General features: G+C 40.9%; 2 pseudogenes; both read right to left on the reverse strand.

The window, feature by feature from the left end:
• Positions 1-6,859: 6,859 nt before the first annotated feature.
• Positions 6,860-7,505, reverse strand: LOC147445791 (shikimate O-hydroxycinnamoyltransferase pseudogene; annotated as a pseudogene).
• Positions 7,506-7,694: 189 nt separating this feature from the next.
• On the reverse strand, positions 7,695-9,018 carry LOC147445792 (shikimate O-hydroxycinnamoyltransferase-like; annotated as a pseudogene).
• Positions 9,019-21,344: the final 12,326 nt, after the last annotated feature.

Below are 21,344 nucleotides of genomic sequence, written 5' to 3' on the forward strand. Positions count from 1 at the left end.
AGAATTGTGCACAGATTGAGAGTGAGATTGAGACTGAGATAGCTCGGGGGTGGTCGGGAGGTTGATACGAGCTACGCTCTTCTTGTACCCGGGAATTAATTTCAATATACACTACAAGAGGTTGTGTGCTCTTGTGACGCTGTTAGCGACGGAAATACACTGGGTTTTTATAACCTCCGACGTCGCTAAAACCGTCGCTACGAGCGTCGCTATGAGAGCGTCGCTATATAGCGACACATATAGCGACGCCTATAGCGACGTTTACACAGAAGACTATAGTGACGCTCATAGCGACGCTACAGAGCCATAAATAGCGACGCTTATAGCGACTCTCGAGAGAATTTTTTTTTGGTGGTAGGGCATTGAATGCCCTGCCACCCACCAACCATATTGTACTTGATTCACTTTTTAAAAAAAGTGCAAAGGTAGATAATAGACCCAAAATAGTCACCCACAAGACGCATTGTTTGCAAAATTGACAATTGTATACATCATAAGCAAAATGAATTGATTGGCAAATGTAATAATGACAATTGTACAACACCATAGGCATAAAGAATTGATTGGCAAAAGGAACTGCGGTGACAAATGTAATAATATACATGGTTCAAAAAGACGTATAAAATCCGTCTCATGATACATAAGCTATGAGAAACCCTAAACTAATGCTATCTAGCTACGGCTAAACTGACGTTGTCAGGAGTTTTTTGGAGCAAGGGATTGCGCATATGTTCATACCCATGCATGGTGCATCAAATAAATTATTGCCCATTTTCCAGAGCCAGGTGGTTACGTGGGGCCCACATGTGTACAGGTAGGACAGGGTGTACATAGTGCATCGATTTTCACTATCACCAGTACCAGTATGTTTTTTCTACAATAATGAGGAGTTTATAGCGCGTAAAACTTCTCGAGGAAGCTATCCGCGGGCCGACGACGTGAGGTCAACAGGTGCGTCAGATGGCATCTAGTGGCGTCAGGAGGGCGAACGGGGTCAGTACTTGCACGTGGATAAGTACAGATACAACGTGGGTGTTTTCTTGTGAGAGTTATGCAGAAAGGTCATCATTAGGATCACTTTTTGGGGCCACTTCACGTGGTTGCGAGACGCATTATTGGAAAAAGCTGAGTGCCAGGTGTGCGGATGATGCAAAAAGGTGACAACTATGCACTGCGAGGTCAGTTTTTGGCCTGTTCGGGGTCCGTTTGAGGTCATCTAAAAGGCCAAGGGTGCCCAACTAATAAAGCTAAGTGTGGGAACTGAAAAAAGAGAGAGAAGACCAGAAAAAACGTGGAGAAGAGAGGAGGAACAGCCGCAGCTCTGTTTTTGCTCATTTTGGAGCCGCAACTCTGTTTTTGCTCATTTTGGAGCCTATTTTGGCCGTAAACTGCTCATCCGAGGTCGGATTTGAGCACTTTGACATTGTAGACTGGGGTTTTGGGCCGTTCCGAACGCGATGGTGCTGTCCATTTTGCCAAATTCCCCACTCTTTTCCTGCTGTTTTTCTGTGTAAGTTTCTCCTATGAGCGAAGTTTCTGCTCTATTTTGTGATTGTATCTGGCTTATTTTACCCATATTGTGTGAGCTATTTGCCCCATTGGTGTTGGCCCAAGCTCAATTGTATCTAAACATCAGAAATTCTCCTCTTTTGAGCTGAGTTTTTTGGGTGTGTGTGTGTGTGTGTGTGTCTGTGTGGAGTGGGCAAGTGGATAGTCTCTCTCCTCTCACTCCAGAGGTGTGTTCCCTGTCTCGGCCAGGTGTGTTGTGTAAGCCGAGTGGTGCCCCATAGTGTGTATGTGTATCTTCCCAAGAGTGTGTGTCGGGTGGTTATAGAGGCGTTGTGTGTGTTTTCATCCCGCTCACATTCTTTTGGCGCCCCCACGGAGGATCTTCTTCGAGTACCTTCTGCTTCGAGCTTCAAGCTTCGAGATTCTGGATTACAGGTTACAGGAGCAAGTACAGGTACAAGTGATTCACACAGGTACAGGTAGCTGGAGTACAGTGATATACTAGCAGTGATGTCACTTGCAGTTGTTGTGGGTATGCATCACTTGGCGCCTATTTGAGCGCATTGTCTGCTGGATTGTACGTTACTTGTGGAAACTGCCATTGTACGCATTTGTGGAGCCATACTTGGTTGTATTTGGCAGTCCCAGCCATTTCTGAGACTTGGTCTGGAAGATAGTCATTTCTGAGACTTGACTATACGCGATTTGCATTAGCCTTCGTGTGAGGGTCGATACCGTGAGGTTTTTATTGAGCTGGGGGATTCTCAAATGTGGAGATCCTTTCGGTGATACAGGTAGCTGGAGCACCCTTTTTGTAACCTCGCCATAGGCTATGTACTAGTGAGTCCTACTTGATGCTCGGGTTCTATTGTGGACAGTTTATGCATACATAGACAGTCTATATTTTGGGTTCCTACTGCTCTACTTCTGGGGAAACTCTGTCGAAATTTTCCCAAGTTATGACGGCTGGTTTTTTGGTATTTTGAGCCATTTATGCTGTTATGCTGCTGAAATTTTGGCAAAATCAGAGGTTGAGTCAGGTGTGCCTTCTTGGGAGCTTCATGGTTGGCTTTAATGGATGATCAAAATGGCCCTCAGTTCACTCCTTTTCATTTAACTCAAAGAATTCAGATTAATGTTCATGTGTCCAGGAAGATCTTTTTCCAGCAGCGCATAGTCTTTATGTTTGGGCCAAGAAGATTGAGAGAGATCCTGGAATGTCCTTTGCCTGTTGTAATTCTGATGATCAACTATGAAAACTCATTTGATGTGCATGTGTTTGTTCTCATCTAAAGCTGAGCTCCATTGAGGTTTGTGGGGATTGGGTAGTAAAAAGTTTTGGGTTCTTGCACGTGTGTTCAAAGGGGTTCTCAAAGCATTGTAGCTTGGGTAGCCATGGCTTTCTCTTATCCGGAGTTTCATGGAAGAAGTGATGAAGATGTGGAAGAATTTTTGGAAAAGATGGAGGTTGCCTGCATTAGCAACCAGATTCATGACCCTGCGCAGATGTTACGCCTTCTCCAAATTTGTTTGAAGAATGATGCACAAGTTTGGTCTAAAGCATTTGAAGAGGAGTGGCGTGTGGCTGATCCACCTGTAAGGTTGAGTTGGGACAATCTACGAGTAGGGTTGGAAGTGGAGTTTGTGAAGATAGAAGATCCTGACAAGGTGTGGCAAGAAGTACAGGCTTTGGTGCAGAAGGAAGGTGAGCCAGTAGATGCGTACATACGTAAGTTTTCATTGGCATGGGAGCGAATGTGCAAGGCTTTAGCACCACAGGTACCCCCGCCTGACATGATGAAGAAGGACAGGTTCTTGGCTGGTCTTTGGGAGAATATACGTTGGAGAGTGGAGCTAAAGAAGCCTAGGACATATGAGGATGCACTAGAGGTAGCAAGGAACAAAGAGTGGAAGCTGAGGAAAATGAGCCAGTTAGGGGTGGAGTCTTTGCCAATGAGGTCTGAATTTGAGCCTATAGAGTCTTTACAAGGGCGCATGTCAGGGGTTCATCATGAACCAGTGGTTCCTGTTACTACTCAGGTTATGCCAGCAGTGGTCACTATAGCAGTGCAAGATGATGGGCTAAGGCAAGACATGAGGCAAATGGTAGATTTGATGAAAAATCTCAGCCTAAACATGCTAGGTCAAGTGGGAAATAATCGAGGTCGAGGGAGGTATGCAAATCAGCCAGGAGGTGAAGAAAGACCTAGGAATGGTGTTGGACAAAGCAATGGTAGGTTTTGGAGGCAGACGCCCACCTGTTACAATTGTGGAGAGTTGGGTCACATCAGCCCGCAATGTGATAAGCCACCAAGGATGGGGGGAGACATGTATCCATTGCCAAGACAGGTGCTAACTAGGTCAAATGATTATGGCATCGAAATTAAGGGAGATGAAGGAACCAGTGGACTGACCCAGGAGGAAAAGGGAAAGACAAAAGTGCTAAGTGTAGTCACCTTGGAGAAGACATCAAAGCTAGAGGATACATTAGTGATGCCTATTGGGAAGAGGACCACAGAGGATAAGGAAGGAAGAAGTTCCCTAGGTCCTAGTAAGAAGAAAGGAAAGAGCCATGAAGGCGAGGATGTCAAGGCCAAGAGGAAAAGGAGAGCTCATCGAAAGTTTCATGTTTCAGATTTTCCACTAGGGGATGGGCAATTAAGCTATGACTTGAAGGAGGATCTGACGAGCAGGAAGGCAGATGTTACTTTTGGACAGCTTATAGAGATGGTGCCTAAGCTAAAGCGACAGTGGAAGAGGATGGTTAACCCAATGGAGAAAGAGCCAGAGAGAGGTTCAGTAAAGGTGTTGGCAATGGATGAGCTACCAGACATTTGTCCAATAGTAGATGTGTGGCATAAAAGGAAAAATTTGGGACAAGGTTATGTGGATGGCGGAGCCCAAATATGCGTCATAACACACTCATGCGTTGAGAAGATGGGTCTCACAGTGGCTGGGGTGTCAGGGTTTCGGATCAGATTGGCAAACCATCAAAAAGTAAAATGCTTGGGTGTTGTAAAGAGCTTAGAAGTGGAAGCATATGATGCAAAGGCAGTGGTTGATTTTCATGTGATGCCAGCAGGGTTGGGAGCATATCCTATTATACTGGGCAGACCATGGTTACGTGCAGTGGGAGCTGTTCAAGATTGGCGACATGGTACGATTAGCCTCTATGGAAAGACAGGTACCAAGAAGCTTTATAATATGGACACAAGGAAACGATTAGAGGAGCTTTATGAAGATGAGGATGAGTCTAGTGATGAAGACTCTTCCACGGTGACAGATGAGGACAGTGATAGCAATACCAGCAGTGATGAGGATGCTGATGTTGCATTTCTTTTGATGGATAAAGAAATCCAGGAGTGTGGTTTAGTCGCATTTGCGAAGGAAGTTGAAGATGAAAGTGAAGGGCCTTATGAAGTGATTGAAGGGTTGATGCAAACCAAGATTGAGTTGTCAAAGAAGCAAGAATTAATGACACAAATGATTAGTGGAGACCTCTCAGCTATGGAGAAGGATATATATTTGCACATGCTGGCTAGTTTTCCTGATTTGTTCATTACTTCATATGAAGAGATCAGAGGGTTCAAGGGCGAAGAGATGCATATAGAGCTGAAAGAAGGTGCTAAGCCAGTGCGGCAAAGGCTAAGAAGGATGGGTCAAGAGCAAATGGAAGCCTTGCGGGTAGAGGTGGACAAGTTATTGAAGGCAGGGTTCATAGTCCCTGTGGAGACCACAGAATGGGTGAGTCCAATAGTAGTCAGTCCAAAGAAGGATGGGAAGTGGAGGATTTGTGTAGATTTTAAACCCTTAAATGCAGCCACTAAGAAGAACCCATATCCTCTTCCATTCATCGATCAGATCTTGGATTCAGTGGCAGGTTATGAGAGGTACAGTGTGTGTGATGGTTTTTCAGGCTATTTTCAATTGAAGATTGCTCTTAAAGACCGCACAAAGACAAGTTTTATTACGCCATGGGGCTGCTATTGCTACACAGTATTGCCATTTGGGTTGTCAAATGGACCTTCCTTCTATCAAGAGAGAGCAAATTGGGTGTTGGAACCATTCATTGGTAGTTGTGTTAAAGCTTTTATGGATGACTTCTGTGTCTATAGCAGTAGGGCTGATCACCATGAGAAGCTACAGATGGCATTGAGGCTGATCCTGATAAGGTGAAGTCTATTATTCTTCTTCCATCACCTATGAGTACGAAGCAATTGGCAACCTTTATACACAAAGTGAAGTACATGGCACGGTTTATTCCATTGTCTTCGCAGCTTCTTTATCCATTACAGCAAGTGGCAAGGCATGATCCATTGCAATGGGATGACAAGTGTGAAGAAGTGTTTCAAGAGGTTAAAGAGGTGTTAGGGGGGTTGTCAGCCATGCAGGCTCCTGATTGGGAGAAATTTTTTTATGTAAATCCATCAGTAGGGGATGATGCCATTGGAGCCATGCTATTGCAAAAGGGGAAGGGCAGCCATTATATGGGGCCAGTGTATTGTGCAAGCCGAGTGAAGTTGGTAGCGGAGAGAAAGTTATCGGAAGTAGAGCTAGTGATGGCCAGTGTAATATTTGCTTGTCGACGATTTCGTCATTACTTGCTACCACGGCCTTTTGTTTTCTTGACGAGTTATGCATTTTTGCCACAATTAATTAATGGTATTAACATGTCAAATGTGGTGAAGAAATGGGTAATTGAGCTGCAAGAGTTTGAGTTCTCTTTTCTAGTGGAAGATAGTACAAGGGCTACCCTAGCTGATTTGTTGACCTACAAGGAGAATCCCCTTATTGTTAAGGAAGAGGTGGTGAGAAAGGTAGTTGAAGAAGTGCCACAGATCAGCAATGCACATGTGTTGTTCTTTGATGGTTCATACAGAAATGTAAGTTTTAGGAACACCACACTAATGTCAACATGGATAATCTCCTGCTTGGAATATCTTTCTTGACAATAAAATGCTTCCCATACTTTTATAATCTTAGAATGTAATAAAGTCTTGTCCATTGCTGAAGGCAAAATGTCACAAATCAACATACTCTCCATCCAAGGATTTTTGAAAAATATTAATCATCCTAAGATCTCTTCCTCTCCATGCAACATGTGGATATGCTTTTCTTGCATTTGGAAACAAGGTGTCAAAAATGGAACTTTGAATAATGAAAATGCATTTCAATAAAAAAAAGCATAGTAAGGGCAAATTTGTAAAGCGTTGGCTAGCCAAACAAGGTGAAGAATCACATGGGTGTTCTAAAACAAGAGAAACTCACATGCCCATTGAATCAATCTTAGAGAATAAAGAGAAGGACCATGCAAGCTAAAAATACTTATACAAAAGCTAGCATGTCCATTTCATACTAAAAAGAGTACTAGGGGCAATGGAGACAACCAAAACTGGTAGAAGGGTTGCTCAAAGGTGGGCATGTGGTGGGAGGCAAGGGCAAGGGAAATGGAGAGGCCACCACCACCAGAGGGGTTAGGAAGCATGAAAGGGAGGCCTTCAAATGAGATCCCAACAGGGCCCAGAAAGATGGGGCAGCCCCAACCAAAAGTTACAATCGTGGATGGAAAGGTGGGTCCAAGAGGTGATACGGACATTAGGAGTACGAAAGGTGTGGGCACCTTGAACAAGAAACTCTAGGCCAGGTTGTAGCTCCAAATAATCAAGTGTTGATAGTAAATATTCATCGTCCATACGTGCGATGGCCTCCCTAATCCTTTGGGCGCCCACACTTAGTGGGCCTTTGTCTAGCTCATCGACTTGTGCCATGGGTGTGGCAGTGAAGATGGCATTGCCAATGTAGCCTCTTGGCAAGGCTGGTTGCAATCGGCTTCTCCCTTTTATTGCTATGTACAATTTTGTCTCTTGTTTCTCACTCAACCCTCGTGCCCTTGACACACACCTCCACACATGTGTTGCCACTGCCTCGTATGTGCTGTATGTCACCCCTCTTGTTCCATCCATTGCCGTCGCTTGCAGCTCCACAACTTGCCGACATTAAAATGCTCAATATCAACAATTTTCCCCAGAAAACACCTTAAATTAGCACCACACATTGAATATGTTCAAATTACACAAAATATGAACATAATATTACGGTAAATTATGAACAACTGTAACGGAAATCGTCACTTGTTATTGGACTAGCAGGCTACAAAAGAAAATGCTTGAGACTTATTCTAAGAGCTAGCCATCAAAGTTGAAGTTCTGCATGGGTGTGACTGGCAGTGCTCAAAACAAAGCATTTTCAAAATCTCAATTTTTAAGATTAAGGCAATGAGGCAGCCAATATTGATGCCAAAATGCTAGATTTTTGGGAAAATTACACTATAAAACGGGACATTGGAACACTACCTTATGTTATGCAATTGAGCAACCAACCATAATTTTTACCTGTGCTCGAGTGAGAAAGAAAAAATTGCAAGCCACATTGTCGTTCGTATTTGTAGGCCCACTGTCATTATGATGTGAAGAGAGCTTGTTCTTGCATTTTGCCACTACATTTGGTTGTACTGCAATGCTGCGATCATATTTGCTAGAGGGCAATAGTGAAGGGGGAGGTTGATACTCGATGTGCGAAAATGTTGGTGTAGATGGGTCACGCGTCCGCAAAAGGGTATGGTTGATAAAAGGATGACGTCGAATGCCTTCCCCCCTTTGCTATGTCTGCCCATGTTTTGACGAAGTGGGTACGGGAGATCCCATCAGCAACATGGTGCTCCATCCCCACACCAAGCGAGGCCCCTCATCATTGAAAGAATGTTACCACTATAGATTATTTGTGTCGACTACTGTTACGAAATAAACCATATGGTGCATAATAATTACATAGGATGTGGTCACTCTTCCGTGTAGGTCACATGAGGCACATGTTGTTTAAGGGCAAGAGTGTGTGCAAAATCACCAAAGTCATTGATAATGGCATCGATCTCTGCCTCGACAAGAAGCACACACTTGGCAATACGATTAAGGTAGATACGTCCATAGGACCTCAAGAGCCTTCTTGCCACTGGGGTAGAAGAGCACTAGTGCCTTCTCCAAAACCTCATAAGAGAAGAAGTCGTCCTATTATGTTTTTGAAGTAGCTGGCAAAGCATAGACAAACATATTGTAAACATGATTCAAAGTAGCTCTCTCTCTCTCTCTTTTGACGCTTTTGAGTTTTGCATGCCAAGCTGTAAAGTGCACACCAGATGCCAAAGGTTGCAATGCGGAACGTGATGAGTGGCCGTATCTCTTCTTATAGAGAAGGCGTAGAGACTCTCTCTCTCATCTCTCTCTCTCTCTCTTTCTCTCTCTCTGTGGATTGCTCCTACGACGTTAAATCTCTCTCTCTCTCTCTCTCTCTCTCTCTCTCTCTCTCTCTCTCCTCCCCGGCAACTACGTGGTGCTGTGCTACTTGACGCCATGCTACGAAATAACGAAAACGCACGTGACGTTTTTCTCCTCTCGCGTGGTGCCATCTCTCGTCATCTCCTGATGGAGAATCTGATGGAGCATCTCTCGTCATCTCGCATGGTGCTGTGCTACTGTGCCATCTCTCGACTTTTTAAATGGCTTTGCCCCGAAATTTGTTGATGCGGTATTATGTTGATATGCAAGTGTAAATTGTTGCTACATTTTCCACATCATTTCCCTGTGCCCCATAGTCTAACTGTGTTGTCCAAGTAAACGCATAGTACAATATCACAGCCATCACAAAACTTGATGTTGTTGACATGTGTATAATGTGAAAATAAAATATCTACCTAGGACCAAATGCAACAATGTACATAATGTCATATGTGTGAGAGGTTGCAATGGTTCCAACTGTGTACATACCTTAGTAGGGAGACGAGGCCCTAGATGTATCACTCTTGCACATTTTCTCAAATGAATAAATGCTTAACTTGATTTAGGAATGTACAACTGTCAAGTGTTTTGAAGTGGCACGCTCATCTTGCTTGGAAAGTCTAATGCGGTTGATCTCCTCTTAAATTAGCAAGTTTCATGTATATCTATAAAGAATGTATCCAACATGCTTGACACGTGGGTTTCAACGTGTAATTGGAGGCCAAGAGAAGTTTCTCACAAATTTGGGGATCTTTCCTAGCTTGCTTGGGCTAAAAATGGCAACATATTGATAAAGCAAATCCAAAAATAGCCAAAGAAGCATATATCACAATGACACATTTACAACGGTGGTCATGGTTGCTCAAGCTAGGGGGCTACTTTATAGAGTAGTCCTGTGCGTGCTGTATCTACCTCATGTTCGAGCTTGTGAGGCCATCAAATAGGGTTTTCTGTCTTCAAGTAAGCATTTGGGACTGTCTAACGAAGCGCCTAAGATTGTATAAAATGGTCTTATTTAGTAATTGAAGCGAAAGATTAAGGTTTATAATATGACAAATGAACACTTCATATGTGCAATTAGGCGCGAGCCTACACCATATCATCATACATACAAGAGTTTTGAGTTGATCTTGGTACTTTTTTAGATGGATGAATAGCATTTTTCTCAATTTTAGTGTGTCTTTTGCTTTGAATCCTCTATGATTTACTAGTTTTTGCGATGAACTCTCAAAGTCAAAACCCTGGTCCTTTTCAAACACCACCTCAAACTTTCTAATACATTTTTGGTGAACCCAACGTGAAATGGGCTAGGGTGATGGAACGGAAGCTTAATTGAAGGTCTCAATAGAAAGATTTTAAGTTATAGAGAAACAAGAGCAACAAGGGATGCAATTTTGATTCTATTGTAATGCAAATGTTTCAAGCCTTTGTTGTGTTTATGTAGCATAAACCAGCTATTAAAATAAAGAACTTTCTTCAAGAAAATTCCTTCAATCAGTGGTGCATAAACTTGACCAATCTGATGGTAGATATGTAACAAAGTGTCTTTGTGGTTATGTAAAGGATATGGAGCTACATTGACTACCTGAAGCGAAGATGGTATAAAGTTATTATCTACTTGTGATTCTTCATATGAATGAGCATGTAAGGGGAATTGGAAATGAGCATGGGGGCTAGCTAAGCAAAAATGACAAAGAGACAAGATCATAGTCAAACCTACTCAAGCCCCAAGAGTTTGTGAGAGTTTTGTAGATGTTATTATTGTGGTTCCAAAGAGGAAGAAATCTATCTAAGATGGTTTTTTCAAGGCAATGCAAGAGCTCACCTTAAAGATTGCAAGGCTAGAAGAGAACCATCAAGCCAATCTACAAGGCGAAGACCTAAAAAAAGAGAACGATTTGTACACAGGTGCATATGATGTGATGGTATCAACAATAAAAGGAGATATTGTGAAAGGTTCGATGAATGCTTTGATGAAGGATCTTTTTTTGTTCAAAGATCAAGATTCACTCAAGTGAAATAGGTAAGCCTTTGGGAAGGAATTTGGCAGAGGAGAGATCGAGTAATAAGCTATTTGAGGACATGGCTACTAGACATGTCATCTTAATGGTTGAGGCAACCTCCCATGGGTTGAACGTGGAGCCTATTGACTAAAAAAGAGTCGAGGTTGATTTGGATAAGATGTTTCATCTTACTACCTCTAATATAGAGGCAACAACACGTCTCAATTTTTTTCTGGAAGAGGATTTTGAATAATAAGGTTGAATTTAGTTTGGGTGAGGTTCTTGGCATAGACAATCAGGAGTTCCATAAAGAAATAATTGACATTAAAGAAAGCAACAATCTCTTCCTGAGTCTATTTGTGTCCTGGATGAAGAAGACTTTTGAAATGCATAATGTGTCTCATGTTTATGGTAAACAAAGGATGAAAATGTTATTGGATGTTACAAGTCTACAAGAGGAGTAAACTAAGGTCATTTCTTGGGTGATGAATATGAATAAGATACCACTCATAGGACTTATTACTCTAAGAGTCATTAGACAAGAGCAACTACCAAGACTCTAGTGAAAGTGGGAGACTTAGAAGAGCCATCAATTGCATTAATAGACTATGGAATAGATGGTATAAAGTTTTTAGCTAGTTGTGATTCTTCAGCTGAATGAGCATGTAAGGGGGATTGGAAATGAGCATGGGGGCTAGGTAAGCAAAAATGACAAAGAGACAAGATCATAGTCAAACTTACTCAAGCCCCAAGCGTTCGTGAGAATTTTATAAAGGTTATTATTGTGGTTTCAAAGAGGGAAAAATCTATCTGAGATGGCAAGAACTACAGTTAAAGATTGCAAGGTTAGAAGAGAACCATCAAAACAATCTACAAGGCAAAGACCTAAAACTAGAGAAGGATTTGTACACAGGTGCATACGATGTGATGGTATCAACAATGAAAGGAGGGGTTCTGAAAGGTTCAATCAATGCTTTGATGAACGATCTTTTTTTCTTTAAAGAGTCCAGATTAACTTAAGTGAAGTAGGTAAGCCTTTGGGAAGTAATTTGTCAGAGGAGGAAGTAATAAGCTATTTGAGGACATGGCTACTACACATGTCATCTCAATGGTTGAGGCAACCGCCTATGGGTTGAAGGTGGAGCCTATTAACCAAAAAAGAGTCGAAGTTAATTTGGACAAGATGTATCAGCTTACTACCTCCAATATAGAGGCAATAACAAATCTCAAAAAAAATTTAGAAGAGAGGATTTTGAATAATAAGGTTGCATTTACTTTGGGTGAGGTTCTTGGCATAGAAAATCAAGAGTTCCATAAAGAGATAATCGACATTATTAAGAGAAAGCAAGAATCTCTTCCTGAGTCTATTTGTGTCCAGGATGAAGAAGAATTTAGAAATGCATAATGTGTACATGTTTATGTTAAACAAAGCAATGAAAATGTTAATAGATGTTACAAGTCTACAAGAGGAGTAAACCAAGGTCATTTCTTGGGTGATGAAGATGAATAAGATACCGCTCATAAGAGTTATTAGTCTAAGAGTCATTAGACAAGAGCAGCTACCGAGACTCTAGTGAAAGTGGGAGACTTAGAAGAGCCATGCATTGCATTAATAGACTATGGATCATAGGCTAACCCCATATCAAATATTTCATACCAAAAAAGAAAATGACCAATATATATAAATCATGAATGGATAGTTCATGTAGGAAATAGGTTTTTGGGGGTGGGGGGGGGGGGGGGGGGGGGGGGTTCACTACAATAGCAAAATTTCTATCACATGGTTTCAATAGTATGGAATATTGTTTCCTATAGTTTCTCAAATTTTCACGTATAGAAGAGTGTCGAAAAATTGGTCTTGAAAAGAAATTTATAGATTGACTAGAAAAAGGGTCTCCTTTTTGGTGAAAAACTCATAGCTAAGGGGTTTTATGAACTATCCTTGAATGCACACGATATATAGATCTTACATATAGTAACCCCTGGAGATTATAGGTGTGTTTGATGAGTTTTCATTTATGGATACTATGGAAGACTTGAAGTCTTTAGTGGATTCTGATTTGTGTGTTAGGAATTAGGTTGTGAATATATGCTCCATAGAAATGTACAAAGTAATTGAAGATTTAAAAAATGCTCAAGGTTTTGATGTACGAGTGGAAACCAAGTATAATTTTGTGGTAAAGAAAGTGAAACTAATGGAAATATTTGTAGCACAAAACTACAAGTATAGGATGGGGGAAGCTGCTTTGTAGCCTAGTCTTTGAGGCAGGAGTAAGAGTGGGCATAAGTTTACATATGATTCTTTGAGTGAGCTAAGGGTTTTTTGTGATGAGAGTTTGACAAAAGTTAAAATAATATATTTTTTAGAAATTCATGCCAAACATTAATTTTTTTTTGCATTTGAGACACATCAGATAGGGTGTACAGATTCTTCCATCGTTGTTTCTATAGTAATCTTCACTCTCGAGTCTCTACTATCTCTAATGTACCTTGGAACTTGCTACCTATTCCAGATTCAAAGGATCATTTTTTAAAACTCATTGAGTTTCTTATTAAAAAGATCAAGAAGCGTATTCAGGACCCTTCCTGTGCTCTGTATTCAAATAGGTGGTTCTTCACAGTTCCAATGATAAATGGTTCTTTATGTTTTATCCATGACATGCAACCCATCAATAAGGTAGAAATGAGGAATCTGGATACAAGGCCAATTGTAGATGAGTTTGCCTAGGCATTTGCAGAAAGGGCGATATATATTCTATGGGAGATTTGTACTTAGGGTACATATTCAAATAGTTGGTTGATAGATCCAAAGAAAAATGGTTCTTTACACTTTACCCATGATGTGCAACCCCTCTATAAGGTAGCAATCAAATTTTTTGGGTATAGGGACAATTTTAGATAAGTTTTGCTAGGTGATTGTAGAAAGAAGATATATTCTATGTAATGGAAATGGCCTATGAACATTGAGAATAGAGGAATAAGGATAATTAAAGAGAGAATTTTTGTGAGACTACTTTGAGAGCATAGAGAGTGACTTAATTGATGGTAGCAGCATAATCATAATACTTAATTAACATGGCATGAAAAAGTAACAGAGAGAGTTAGAGAAGTTGACAACAATTGAGGACCGGATTTACATGGATCCGGTCCCCCCTCCAACCGGAATTTATGTTATAGATTCTCACATCAAGAGAGACTTGGTAGAATACAATCTTTGCGTTCCTTGTGCCCTAGGCTATGCAATGAGTATGGAAATCGTCATGCATCAAAAGCATAACATAGACTTTGAAAAAATCATTAACTATCCCAAGCCTCAGTCCTAAGGCCTCAAACACCTTCGAAGGTGGAGAGCTCTAGTGGGGAATGAGGGTACGGAAGAGCAGGAAGAAAAAATCATAGAAGCAAAAAAATTAGTTCCTCACTTATCATCACTCTTCTTGCTAGCATACATATTATCATAGTAATGAAGATGGAGAAGATGGCAAGCTTAAGAATTGAATCATGGCTCTTGGTTGGATTTGCATTCCATAGCCAAGAGTGTTGGTGTAGGCTCTCAACTTCTCTACTAGCTTGGAGAAGGAGATGGAGCTCTTGCACTTTGCAAACTTCACACAATGAGAGTGTGTGTGAGTGTGTGAGGGAGAGTATACCCCCAAGCAACCCCCCTTTCTTCTTTGGTTGATCCCCTCTTCTAGCTCAACTTGGAAGCTCATTGGACCCAAACAAGCCTGACCAATCAGATGTAGAATGCATATCAAGAAACAAGGGTAGTCTTGGGATAAGTGTCCCCCTTTCCCTTTGAGAGAGACTTGATAAATGCAAAAAACAATCAATTAAATTATCATTGGACCCCTTGAGAGGATAAACAATAGGCTTTCAGCACTTCATGAGGGTAGCATGGGTAGGGGCTTGACATATGTCCTTGGTGTTGTTTGAGGCTTGGCTTGCCTTGTGTGTGTGTGTTTTTCTCTCATCCCCCTAGCTTTGAGGCTCGTACCCTCCTTTGTAGGGATGCCTTTGACTTATGAGACACAAGCACAACAAAGCACCTCAAGCTTGGTTGATGTTCCCACAAGCACTTCACGCTCGCTAGTCGGCAAGCACGACAAGTACCTCAAGCATCTTAGTTAGCAAGCATGACAAGCACCTTAACCATCAAGCACGACAAGCACCTCAAGTTTGGGTAGTGTTCCCACCTCAAGCTTGGCCCTAGATTTCCTAAGGTTAAAGGACTTTTAACACTAACCTTTGGACGTCTTCAATGAAGCTAACCCTAAGGTCTTTAAGGTCCCTTGGCTAGCCTTGCTCTTTGACAAACCATCTCTCATTTGGGCCCCTTTACCAGTGACCCTATGATGGTATATATTTGTAAGAAAATTTCTATATTATAACCCTTGTTTCGATTTATTTTCCCATATTAAATGATTAGTATTTTAGGATATTACCTCTCTCTTGAAACGATAATCGTTCTCGACTATGAGGTAGAAGAGATAAATCCTTAGTCATTAGTCAATCTTCCTTAGTGAGTAGAGGATCCCTTTTTACCCTACGACATCATTCCAAGATGGATGACTAGTCCAGTTGGTGCTTGAGAAACGTTGCTGCCGCAAGCATGTCTGCTCTTTAGTCCATTTCATTCTCCCAAGTAGAGTGACAAGTTTTACTTGGTGTTTGAGAGACGTTGTCATCACAAACATGATTCTAAGTATGCATACTACTTAAAGTGCACAATAAAAAGAGAACTACTCTTATAAGACAAAAAATTTGGTAATTTAAAAGAAATTTGTACATTTTTTTACTCTAATGTAGCATTGTAAGCATTGACAAGGTTCATACTATCCTTAAGTTGTATTGCTTGCATGCATCTAGCATCTTCAAAAGGATAATTTTTGAGCTTAATAAGATACCGTCAGAGAACCTTATCATGTTGTAGTACCTTCTCTTCATGCCGAAGGATAGCTTTGGGTTGTGGCACCTCTTCTTGGTTGTCGATGTTGGGAGGGTATTCAATAATTGGTTCACTTGGTCTCTCTTTTTTATAGGGATTCAGGAGGCTCACATGAAAAGAATTGTGTATGAGCCAATGGTTGGGCAACTTGAGTTAATAGGCCATCTCATTAATTGGCTTCAAGATTTGAAAAGGAGCATAATATCTTTTTGCTAGTTTAGCGCAATACTTTTGATGGCCCATAGGATTTTTGCCCTTTAGTTTTCCTCAATCAAGCATTGAGAAACTTAAGTAAGACCCAATAATTTTCTTTGAGTGTTAAGGCCCTTCTGTGCTTGTTAGTAGCAACTTTTTCCCTTTGATGAGAGATGGATATAGCCTCCTTAATCTTTTGAAAAGATTCTTGTAGGTCATGACTATACTCATCGACAGTGAAAATCTTCCCATGTACTTTAAGTAGTAAGGGACTTTTAGGTCTTCCCTCAATGATTTCAAAAGGTGATTTTCCCATAGAAGTATGGACAATATTATTGTAAGCATACTCTACAAGAGGTAAGTACGTTTTCCATTGTGAGCGTTGGTCTAATTTTGTAGCATATGTCTTTAGTAGATCGAGTATCCTAAGATTGGCTATCTCACTTTGACCATCCATTTGTGGGTGATAGACGGAAGAGAAATTCAATCTTGTACCTAGATTTTCAAAGAGACCTTTCCAAAAATTACACGTCATTCTAGGATCTCTATTTGACATGATGGATGTTGGCAATCCATGGTGTTTGCAAATCTAAGATATGAAGAGAGTTGCCATTTGGTCTGCCTTAATAGTCTTTTTGAGTGACGTAAAGTATGCTTGCTTGCTAAACCTGTTGACTATTGTCCATATTCCCATATTCCCATGGATAGACTTGGGTAACCCAAAGATAAAATCCATGGATATACTCTCCCATGGCTAAATTGGCAATGGCTGCAGTAATCCAGGTTGCTTCCCTCTATCATACTTAGTCTTTTGGAATACTACACATTTTGAAACATACTCTTGTATGTCCACTTTCATGGTAGGCCAATAGAAGTACGTCTCTACTCCTCAGAGAGTAGGTTGATTGCCTCTATGACCCGCATAGGGAGGACCATGGGATACATACATGACTTTCTCACAAAGGGAGTCACTAATACATATCCTATTTCCATGGAGAAGATAACCATCCTGCAAGGTGATTGGTTCCTCTTTCTTCCCCAACTCAAGGGCTGACATTATGTCTTTAAAGTTTGGGTCAATAGCATACTCATCTATCATAGAAGATATATCATTGTGAGTAGCTATAGACACCGCATTAACTTTTGGTTATCGTGAAAGTGCATCAACCAGTTTATTGTGCTTACCATCAATGTGGGCAATATGTAAATAAAATTGCGAAATAAAAATTTCCCCCCTCATTTGTTTGTCAAAGAGCTTGGTTTGTGTCATGAAGTACTTGAGACTTTGGTGGTCTGTTTGTAAAATAAATGGAGTCCCCAACAGGTAGTGCTTCCATGTGTCTAGGGCATGTAGAGCAGCTAAAAGATCTTTCTCATAAATGCCTAAGATCCATTCATCTGTATTGAGCCATCGGCTCTCGTATGCTATGGCATGCCCTTCTTGAAGCAAGACTGCTCCAAGGCAATCACCACAAGCATCACAGTGGACCTCAAATGGATTTGAGAGATCCAGAAGCATGAGGATTGGTTGGGAGGTAAGATTCTCTTTGAGCTAGTCAAAAGCATTTTCCTCCTTAGCAATCCATGAATACTTAATGTTCTTCTTTGTTAAGTCATGTAATTTTCCTGCTATTTGAGAGAATTTTTCTATGAAGCGTCTATAGTATGGACACAAACTAATAAAGGTTCTTATCTCATGTAATTCCTTGGATTAGGCCATGATTTTATTACCTCTAACTTTCATGGACCCATACGGATACCATGTTGAGAGATAATATGACCTTAGTATTGAATCTCTTAAAGGAAAATTTTGCCTTTTTTTTGGTTGGAAAAAGCTTGTTCTCCCTCAAATATTGAAAAATCTCTTGGAGATATTGCTTGTGTTTCTCCATGGACTTGGAGTAGATGATGATATCATCAAATAACACTCCATTGAATTTATGGTAGGGTCTAAATATTTTCTCCATTAGACAATTGAACATGGCTAGTGCATTGGTCAAGCCAAAAGGTATGACTAGATATTCATAAAGACCAAATGTTGTATGAAACACAGTCTTTAGGACATCTTCGTCCACTATCCTTATTTGATGATAGACAATTTTAAGATCAATCCTACTGAAGTAGTTAGACCCTTGTAGTTTATCAAACAGATCTTCTACTCGAGGCACAGAAAATCTGTTTTTGATAGTGATATGGTTTAGTGCTCGATAGTCCACACACATACGGTATGTACCATCTTTCTTTTATACTAAAAGGATCGGAGAACAAAAGGGAGAGGAGCTGGGCCTCACCATCCCTTTGTGAATTAAATTTTGTACTTGCCTCATGATCTCCTCTGCTTGAGCTTGGGAAACTCGATAAGGAGGCTTGTTAGGTGGTGAGCTTCCTAATAAGAGCTCAATTTGATGATGATCATCCCCTCATTTTGGAGGTAAGTCCATAGGGATATCATTGATGAACACATATTGGAATCCTTTTAGAAAATTCGACAAGTCTAACTCTTCTTTATTCCTACCATTTAAATTTGATGAAACATGAGGACCTTCTAGGGACTCTGACAAAAATCATGTACGTAATATCAAAAGCAATATTATTTAAAAGTGATATAGTACAACCAGACTCACTAGTATCTATATATATGTTATTTTGCTTGTAGTAAAGTAGATTTTCCTTTTTGGGAACTTCATGTTGGCTGCCATGTGGTTGAACCATGGTGCCCTTAGGATAGCATCCTCATGTTGGAGAGGAGAGATGAAAAATTATTCATTGCTGACTTAGATTTGGACATGAAGCCTCAACTTCCCAATCAAGGGAGAAATAGAGGCTTGCTGTCCCTTGAAAGCTGTATCAAAAGTAACAATATCTCCCATGTTGAAAGCTTGAATGCCCAACTTGGTGGCCAACTCCATTGAGATGAAGTTGTGAGTAGAGCCAAGGTCAAACAAGATCAGGGAATCATGCTCCCTTACCTTTCCCGAGGCGTAGGAGAGAGGTTGTTATGAGCGCATATAGAACTAGAAGAGAGCGAGAGGAGGCGCTCAAAATATACAAGAACTTGGGACTTGATGATAAGCTTAATCTTGATTACAAGACTTAATACTTTATTAAGAGAGCTAGATACAAGACTTGGATTACATGACTTGAGTACAAGACAAGGCTTGATTGCAAGGACAAGACTTGAACATAAGACAAGAACTAGAAGAGGGTTTTCCTCATAGGAGCCTCACAAATAGTCTTGGAAAGACTGAGGGGCTTGTGGCCCAAGATCCCTATTTATACTAGTGCTTGAGGAGGTTACTTGAGGAGGTTAGGATTTTCTACGTTCTTCTTGAGGAGGTTAGAATCTTCTAGAACATTCTTCATCCTTCTAGTTCTTCTAGAACCTTAGGGATCCTTCTTTGTCTTTCTAGAGCTTTCCAAAAACTTCTAGATTCTTTCGGAATCTTCTCCAAGATTCTAGAAACTTCTTGATCCTTCTAGTTCTTCTAGAACCTTCTAGATCCTTCGTCAACTTTCTAGAGCTTTCCAAAAACTTCTAGATTCTTCTGGAATCTTCTCCATGCTTCTAGAAACTTCTAGAATCTCCTTGATACTTTTAGAACTTCTAGAATCTCCTTGATACTTTTAGAACTTCCATGCGATGATGTAGGCGATGACATAGGCGATGATGCAGGTAGCAATTGACTCTCAAACATCCATGGCATTACCTCCTCCTCTAGCGACGAGTTCCACGAGGAGTAGTGGTGTTCCTTGAGTTGGGCTTCCATGGATGTTGTTGATGGAACTCTTCTACTTTGAGAGATGTATGTTGTAGAGTGCGTGTTGGTTCCCAGGTTCATTCACTAACATCATAGCCTTTCCAATGCACCAAGTACTGTATCTTGCCACGCGAAACTGAAGAATCTAGGACTTTCTCGACATCATATTCATGGTGTCCTTGAATCTCAACCGGAGGAGGTGGTTGTAGGGATCTTCCTGGGATCTTAGATGTGTGACAAGGTTCTGGGACTGAGACATGAAAGACCAGATGGATTTTCATGGATGAGGGAAATCGGAGTTGATAGGTGACTGGATTAACTTGAAGATAATTTTAAACGGGCCAAGACTTCGATAATCAAGCTTTTGATAGGGTCGAGATGAACGAAGATCACGTCGGAGGAGCCACACTTTATCCCCTTCTTTGTATTTTGGATTTTGCATGCGATGGAGATCTGCACTTTCCTTATACTTGGATTGAGCTTCTTTGATATAAATTGTAAGTTCTTTGTGAACTGTAAATAATTGTTGTGTAAATTTAACGGCAGTTAGATTCTTGACTTGATAGTGTCTGTGGATATCCTGTTTGGGATGTTAATCATAATTAGCAAAGAATGGAGTGTGACAGAGGGAGGCATGAAAACTGTTATTATAGGAGAACTCTGCTAGCGGTAGGAGCTCGACCCAATTATCCTGGTGATAATTGATAGTGTTGAGATGAGGGAGGAAGACTATGACGAGAGAAGAGGAGAGGTAGAAAGAACTCTAGAATTGCAAACCCCAAAGTGTGTATAGAGCACACACTGAGTACACATATATAGTGGGGACTCCTACCTATGTATAGCATAAGTGTGGGCTCTCTATATAGCTCCAACACCCCCACTCAAAATGTTGACGAGGGAGGAAGACTGTGATGAGAGAAGAGGACAGGCAGAAAGAACACTAGAATTGCAAACCTCAAAGTGTGTATAGAGCACACACTGAGTACACATATATAGTGGGGACTCCTACCTATATATAGCTCTCTATATAGCTCCAACAGATAGTACAACGGATATACTGTTCAAAAACTTGATTTACTCTCTCTGTTTGTCCATCACTTTGTGGGTGAATGGCTTTGATTTGTACTCCGAGTAGCTTGAATAAGCTTTTCCAAAATCTACAGATGAATTGTCGGCCTTGATCAGAAACTATGTCATCCAGTAATCCGTGATAACGATGGATATGCTGTAGAAAGAGTTTGGTCGCACCTTCGTTGGTGATGATTTTAGTGAATGGAATGAAGTGAGTCATTTTTGTAAACCGATCCATGACTTCTAAAATGGACTCAAATCCTTGTGACAAGGGTAGCTCTACAATGAAATCCATGGAGATGGATGACCATGCACCATGAACCTTCATCCTTCTCTTCCTTGGACACTATTGAACTATGTGCCCCTGCTCTCCACAATACATACATAAGACATTAATGCGTCGCCTTTGCTTCTCCTAGGCTGAGAGAGGTTGAAACCGTACGGAATCAATTTGCATGGGCTCAATGCTTGATTCATGGCCCTGTTGAGGTATGTAGCCATTATGTGTCACTTCTATTTGGGGTCATAA

Source organism: Adiantum capillus-veneris, chromosome 12 (assembly GCF_014529385.1).
Source record: "Adiantum capillus-veneris isolate H3 chromosome 12, ASM1452938v2, whole genome shotgun sequence".
Classification (NCBI taxonomy): domain Eukaryota; kingdom Viridiplantae; phylum Streptophyta; class Polypodiopsida; order Polypodiales; family Pteridaceae; genus Adiantum; species Adiantum capillus-veneris.